The following is a 7,465-nucleotide window of genomic DNA, read 5'->3' on the forward strand; positions in this document are numbered from 1 at the left end:
CTGGACTCCATCCTTGGGGCCCCGGGAAACGGGAGGCATCTGCTGCGGCAGGAACGAGCAGGTCCTGGACAGACCTTGGTAAAAGTGGGAATCGGGATACTAGCACCACAAGACATTTGCACAGAGGTTTCCCAGGCTCCAGCATGCTTCTGTTTATCCTCATTTTAGTTAAGAAGGGTGAGAATTCTTTCCTGACTTCACAGATGAGAAAACTGAGGCTTATGCAAGGTCAGCAACTTAATCAGGGTTACATGGCTTAAGGGTCACAGTTAACCCTTAAGTTAGTTTTTGGACTCTAGGTACAACACCTGCCCACCTCACCACAGTTCTTGAACTTTAGTCACTGGCATGCCTACTTCATGCTTTTGCCTCATTGCATCGCTGCCTACTATTATTTCCTTGATGTTTTTCTGTAAATAAAGTCACTTTAAAAATTGACCCCATTCTAAGCAACAATACACGTGTGTATATGTTTAAGTGATAATGTATGTATGTATACGTATCGTTGCTAAAATTGACCACACTCACCCTCCTCCCCGAAAGCCAGCTCTCACGAGCCCGGGACTGGCACTCACCTCGAGCACCCGTCCGACCGCCCTGCTCCCTCCCTGCTGAGGGGGCCTCCACAGGCTGGCAGTCACCAAGTGGCTGCCCTTGTGGAAATGCTCGGCCAGGAGGACTGCTTGAGGCCACCGCTGTCGTTGTCAGGGCTGGGCCTCAAAATCCCAGAACTACTGAATCCTGGAGGCGGAGAGAGATCACAGACTCTGACTCCTAAGGGGCAGGGCCTTATACAATACATTCAGCCACAGTCCTAAAGACGAAGGGGACACCATTCAGAGACAGAAAGATGAATCAGCTGCAGTCCTTGCTCTTAAAAACGCACGAAGATGACAAACACCAATAACTGAAAACCAGAGGAAGAAGCACAGGATCCGGAATCAGGAAAACTCTAGACTCAGTTCTGCCACAAAATCACTTTTGAGCAAGTCCCTTCATGTTCCCGAGCCCCAGTGTCCTTAAAGAGACATGATAATACCTCTTCTTTTTACCTGGTAAGATGGATAGGAGATTCAGATTTTTTAAATGGGTGTGATGTATCAACATCAAGGTGTGCACCTTAATCCTGCACATTCTTTTGTCAATGCTACGTCAGTAAAGATAAGGGGGGAGCGGGTGTGAAAAAGCCTCTGGGAAAAACCATAAAGCTGTAATAGAGTGTGTGAGGACTATACAGGCCATGCCCAAACTCCTGTGTAGAATATTTGCATTACAGCTGGAGAATGACTTTCTCCGGGTGAAGACTACAAACAACAGGTTGGGGAGAGATTTGGGGAGCACCACATGGGCCTGACCAGTGTCCCTAACTTGCTGCTTTCGGGTCTTGGGCCTGGTCAAGAAGTTGGTGAGTTGAACTTGCTCGGTGCCCTTCACTGCTTCAGAATGCTGCTCTTCTCTGATTCTTACTCTTTTTGCTTTGAAACAGGTAGCTCTCCAACCCACGGTCCCGTTGCAGCATAGTAATGGGTCTTTACTGCCCTCTTGTGGTCACTTCCAGCACTAGTGGCACTGACTTTTCAAGGGGTGTGCGTGACAGCCTGAGGAAATCAGACCCAATCTTCAAGATCAAGATTTTCCAGGGCTGGCAGAAGAACTAAAGCCCAATTAAAGCCCTGGCCAGTGTGGCACAGTGGTTGGAGTATCGTCCCACACTGCAAGGGTTGACGGTCCATCCTTGGTCCCAGGGCGGATCCCCAGTCTGGATGCATATGAAAGCAACCAATTGATGCTTTTCTTGCATCAATGTTTCTCTCTCTCCCTTCCTCTCTCCATTCCTCTCACTTTCTCTCTTAAAAAAAAAAAGGCAAATGAAAATGTCCTCAGGTGAGGATAAACACAAACAAACAAACAAAGCCAGCTGCTGGGATCCAGAGCTCCTTAATGGGAAGGGGCAGTCCCACCTGATTCTGTCCCAAGTAGGAAGAGAATTCAGGCCTCTGCATTTATCCGGCTAAACACTCAGTTCCTTGACTGTCCAGCTGGTCTGGAAATGAACATGGCTCCTCTTCCCTCTCTGGTTGGGGCGGACGCCCAAGGGTAGGCGGGCACGACTAGCCCATGCCCTCCAACCCCCACCCATTGAAACTAACAGTTACCTGAGCACCTGTTTAGTGAACAGAAAAGTGCCGTGGGGTGTAGGTGGGGTACAAAATAAGATATATAGTTCCTGTCCCCAACTCATAAAGCTTATAAGCATAAATTACCTAAGCACACATAACTAACAGACACCAGGCCACTGGAGGGAGGGCCATCACAGAAACAGAAACAAAGCGCTACAGGGCAGGCTGGGGAGGAAAAGGGAGTGACAGCCGTGGCGGTCAGGGTTTCCTGAAGCGGGGAGTCACTTGAGCTGGACTTCAAAAAGTGAGTAGGACCTCACCTAGCAAACACGAGTGCGGAGGACCGCAATGCCACTAACGATGACTGCATTTTGGGAGAACTATTTACGTGTCGAGCATGGTCAAGGGTTTCATAGCTACATGTTATTTAATCCCCACCACAGTACCACGAGGTATTATCTTCCCTATTTACTAGACAAGGAAACCAAGGCTCAAGGCCATGTACACAGCAAGGATTAATAGAAAACATAGAAAGTAAAAGCAGAAGGTGTGTTTGGGGCAAATAATCTGTTATTATTAGAGTATCAGGTACGCCTGGTCAGGTGGCAGAAAGGAAGGGACAGGGGCATATGGTGGGGTGGTTATGAGGATCAGAAAGTACAGGGGCCAAAAAGGCGAAGAGATGGAGAAGCACAAATTGGTAGTTCCAGAACAGTTACGGGGATGTGAACTGCAGCATAGAAATACAGTCAGCAATCCCATAATAACTGTGTATGATGTCAGATGGGTACTGGACTTATCAGGCTGACACCCAGTAAGTTATATGATGTCCAATCACTAACTATACACCTGAAACTAATATCATATTGTATGGCAACTATAATTGAAAAATAAAAAAATTATTTTTAAAAATTACAGAAATCCCTATGATAAGGGATTTGAAAGCCTCGAGTGAATTTAGACCTCACTCTTTGGGTCCTGGAGAAGGCGCTGAGGTTTCAGAGCAAAGGACTGTGCTCAGAGATGCACTTCAGCCACTGCAGACACGTGGAGGAGAGCCTGATGGGGCAGACATGAGAGGAAGGGGGCTCTGTGCAGAGTCCGGGGCGAGGGGAGCTTGGGTAAGACACCGGGTGAGGGGAAGGGAGGCACAGAGAAGCTGCTGAGATGGACTTGGGGGATGGAGAAGGTGGAGCTTCCCTAGGGGGGGCGCCATGACCCCTCAACTGCTGAGCTCTCCAGGCTGCATCGCCAATGCCAGGGCCAACTAGGGGGAGAAAGACTTCCGGTTTCCTGTGTGCTGGAAGTCTCATTCTTGCCCTACCATAGTCGTGCCCAACCTCTAAAACCAAAGCGAGGCAAAGTCCGTTCACATTGCAGAGGAGAAATCTTGAAAATTGTCCTCAATGTCCAAAACGAGCGAGAAATCTCAAGGTCAAAAAGCAGCCTGTCACAAGAAGACACCATCCCAGTTCGATGCTCTGACCTTCCTACCTCCCCTGCACAAAGGTCCGGGAGAGTTTTATGTCATTTCCCAGCAGTCCATCAAGCCTTGTTAGGTCCAAACCGTGTGTGGAAACTCAACCCCCCTCCCCCTCAACAAGGGCTTGGATTCCTGCTTCTGACAGCCATGGGGCCGGCGGGCTTTCCTCTGGCTCCCACTCTCAGGAAGTCAGTCACAGCTGCCCATCACTTGTCACACCCTATCCAGGAGGTGGCAGCATTTCAATGGTAAAGCAACAGATCCCCAGGCTGGGGCTGACGGTTTCAAAGTTTTTTAGGAATTATGTCACATTTCCCAAAAGAGCTAATTCCAACGAAGCTAGTAATGGGGAAAGGCTTGGGCTACCAGGAAATGCTGGGGCTTCATGCTTCCTGTCCTAGGTCAAAACAATTCCAGAGAAAATATTTATAGCAGGCATTCAACAAGCATTTTCTAATATACCAGGCAGTGTAAAACCCTTAGAAATTTCCTAAAGCAAAGAGGCTTGTTTTAACATTAAAATATATCCCTGACCTTTTCTCTACAGAGCTGCTAACTTCACCTTACTGCGCCCCGCCCCTCCGAAAATGAGCACTATAGCCAAGAAAAACTTTGTTTCCAATGCAGCAGACACGGAGCTCGGCTGTGCAAGACCGCCTGCAGCACTCCTGCCCGCCACCGGGTCCTCAACCTCACCTGCCAGTGCCCCGGACTCCGAGGCTCATCTCTGGCAGAGACGAGGGCTGTCCTCCGGCCCTCCTCTGAGATCCAGACCTCTGCAACCGGCTGCTTTCCGGACACTCTCACTTAGACATCTCAAAGGACATCAAGCTCCACCAGTCCAAAACTGAACTATAATATCCTCCACCTCCGCCCCATCCTCCTCCAGCGTCCCCTCACCTCAGTGAATGACATCGGCAATCTAGAAATCACTCCCCACCCTTCCTTGCTCTTTACTCCTCACTCATTCTCAGCCATTCTGCTTCTACTGGGTTTTTTTTTTTTTTGGACCTGGCCCACCACCCAGGCATGTGCCCTGACTGGGAATCGAACCTGCAACCCTTTGGTTCTCCACTTAGTACCAGCTGCCATAATCTCTCACCTAGACTTTGGGTAGATGTGAGATATGTCAGGAATGTGTTTTTAATGTTAAAATAAGTCTCTTTGCTTTAGGAAATTTCTAAAGGTTTTACACTGCCTGGTATATTAGAAAATGCTTGTTGAATGCCTGCTATAAATATTTTCTCTGGAATTGTTTTGACCTAGGAGAGGAAGCATGAAGCCCCAGCATTTCCTGGTAGCCCAAGCCTTTCCCCATTACTAGCTTCGCTGGAGTTAGCTCTTTTGGGAAATGTGACATAATTCCTAAAAAACTTTGAAACCGTCAGCCCCAGCCTGGGGATCTGTTGCTTTACCACTGAAATGCTGCCACCTCCTGGACAGGGTGTGACAAGTGACAGGAAGCTGTGACTGGCGTAACTGGTCCTCCTGCATCCTCTCACCCTCTTCCATCCATCCTCCACCTTGGAGCTCAAATGTTCTTTTAAAAACAGAAATCTCATCATTTCACCACGACTAACACCCCAGTGGCCTCACACTGCTCTTCAAATAGAGAGGTAGGTATGAGCTGATCTGCTGGGCAGTCCAGGATAGCAGAGCAGAGACACCTTGCTTTCAGTTAACTTACTGTGTTCTGCCTATAATGATACTTTTTTGGTAATGGCTAATAACCTTACATCTGTTTCTGAGGAAGGAGACTGATTACCTTGATTTCTGGTAATGATAAACTGTGACCGTTCAGGATGGGTAAGCCTTTCAAACAAAAACACTCCAAACTTCCAGGAACAGGGACACGCATCACTTCCTAAAGACCCTGTAAGGCACCTCTTTAGGCAGATGAGACCTTGAAAGATTGGCCTAGCGCAGCGGTGGGCCACCGAGGACCCACCGAGCAACTCCGGCCTGCCGCCCACTTTCGTAAGTATTTGCCGCAACACAGCCATACTTGTTTGTTTGTGCTCCAACAGCAGAGCTGGCAGTGGCAACAGGGACTGTGCCCTTGCAGAGCCTAAAGCACTTGGCACTGCCAGAAAGGTTGGCTGGTCATGTGCCAGAGGTTCTCCACTACAGGCTTTGCACTAAAGCCACCTGGAGTGGTTTTACAAGGGATCACCACAGAGATTCTGATTAGAATGCTCTGACGTGGGATCCACACACTGGAATGGAAAACTTCAATCTCCCTAGGTGATTCTGAGATGCAGCCACAGCTGACAATCGCTGATCTAATCCAGACGAGGACGCAGGTCCAGATGTCAAGATCTGGCTCCTGTTTGTAATGGACACCCACTACTGACATCTACAGGGCCCTCTAAGCCCGCGCATCCGCATCACCTCATTTGATCCTCGGAACAAATCTGAGGCTCAGACAGCAGGAAGCACTGTCGTCTCTGCTTCACACATGAAAGAGCTGAGGCTCAGGGGACGCAAGTCATATCCCCAAAGTCTGCTATTTAGTAAAGGGGAGCTGAGACTCAAGTGCACGCCTTTTGAATCAAGTCCACTGACCACTGACATTCACTATACAAGTTATATGATTTACCATTTTACTTTGGCATGTGGAGCCCTCTTTGCTCCAGCATCTCTAGATGTGGGGCCCTGCCTACCTCCCCAGGACACTTAGAAATCCGCCTTCTTAAAGCAGACAATGCTCCTTGGAGCCCCTAGGTTCCTCAGGGTCATTGTGGGGAGGAGAGACTGTGCGCACGCAGTGTGCGCAGACCCAGTCTCCAAGCCCTCGCTTCCCCCATAGCGGGCATATTTCTACCTGTTCAAGTGTTAGGATCCCACATACAGTTTCGTTGGAATGAAAAGTTTCACCTTTGAAGACCACTGCTCTGATTCAGACCTTTGTCCATTGCTTTCACACAAGATGGCATAGTAAGTCTGTCCCCAAATTCTTGTCACTTCTTATATTATTAACAAGTTCTTCCCTATTGCCTTAAATGAAGTTCAAAACAATAGTTTCTCACAATGCCAATCTTGGTATTGTTTTTTGAGAAGTGGAAGACATCACTTGTAGCAGACCAGCCTTCCCACAGCTATCAGAGTCACTGAAGTCTCTTATCACTGCTTCTTGCCTACCTCACGCACACCGTGCAATCCGCAGTCGGAAAGCACCACCCAGTCCATCTCCCGCTGGGCCACGCATTTCCCCTGCCTGCTCATTGACTGCCTCGACCCCAGTACACAGGCTCTCTACCTGCTTCCACGCTTAGGCTTTCCTTTCCTGTAGAAGTGAGGCATTAATGATGGGGGTGGGACAGGGGGAGATAGGACATCTTCTTGCACTTCTTCCTGCTTCTAGGCAGGAAAGGAACTTTTACTCCCCTCTCCACAGAGGCGAGAAGCCCCACATTGGGCGAGACACACCCAGTTTCCTTCTGTGACCTACCTGCACCTCTCCAGGGGAGAAGGAGTAACTAATCTGACTGGTCAGAGTCCAAGGCATTCAAAGGGCTGAGATTTGATCAGGACTGTGCACGAGGTATGCCACAGTCCTGAACCGGGTCCTGGTAAATCGGGGTCTGTTCTCAAACCGGCCCAGAGGATGACAGTGGGAGGGAGGAGGAAACCCCCACTGTGCGTCTACTTTCTGGTTCTAAGAACGCCAGGGCCATCAGGGTCACACCCTTGGCCCTAAGATACGTGGCATGACCTCGTATCTCAACACTCTTTGAGGAGGCAGTATCAGCGGCTCCTGGAGGCTGCCCGCCAGAAGCACCTTGTTGCTCAGGAGAAGCAGTCCCCAAAACTTAGTGAAAGACGCCGTGGCCTTAAACAAACATGAGACACCTTCACCTTC

Source organism: Sturnira hondurensis, unplaced genomic scaffold (assembly GCF_014824575.4).
Source record: "Sturnira hondurensis isolate 20B ecotype Veracruz unplaced genomic scaffold, ASM1482457v3 Scaffold0016663, whole genome shotgun sequence".
Classification (NCBI taxonomy): Eukaryota; Metazoa; Chordata; class Mammalia; order Chiroptera; family Phyllostomidae; genus Sturnira; species Sturnira hondurensis.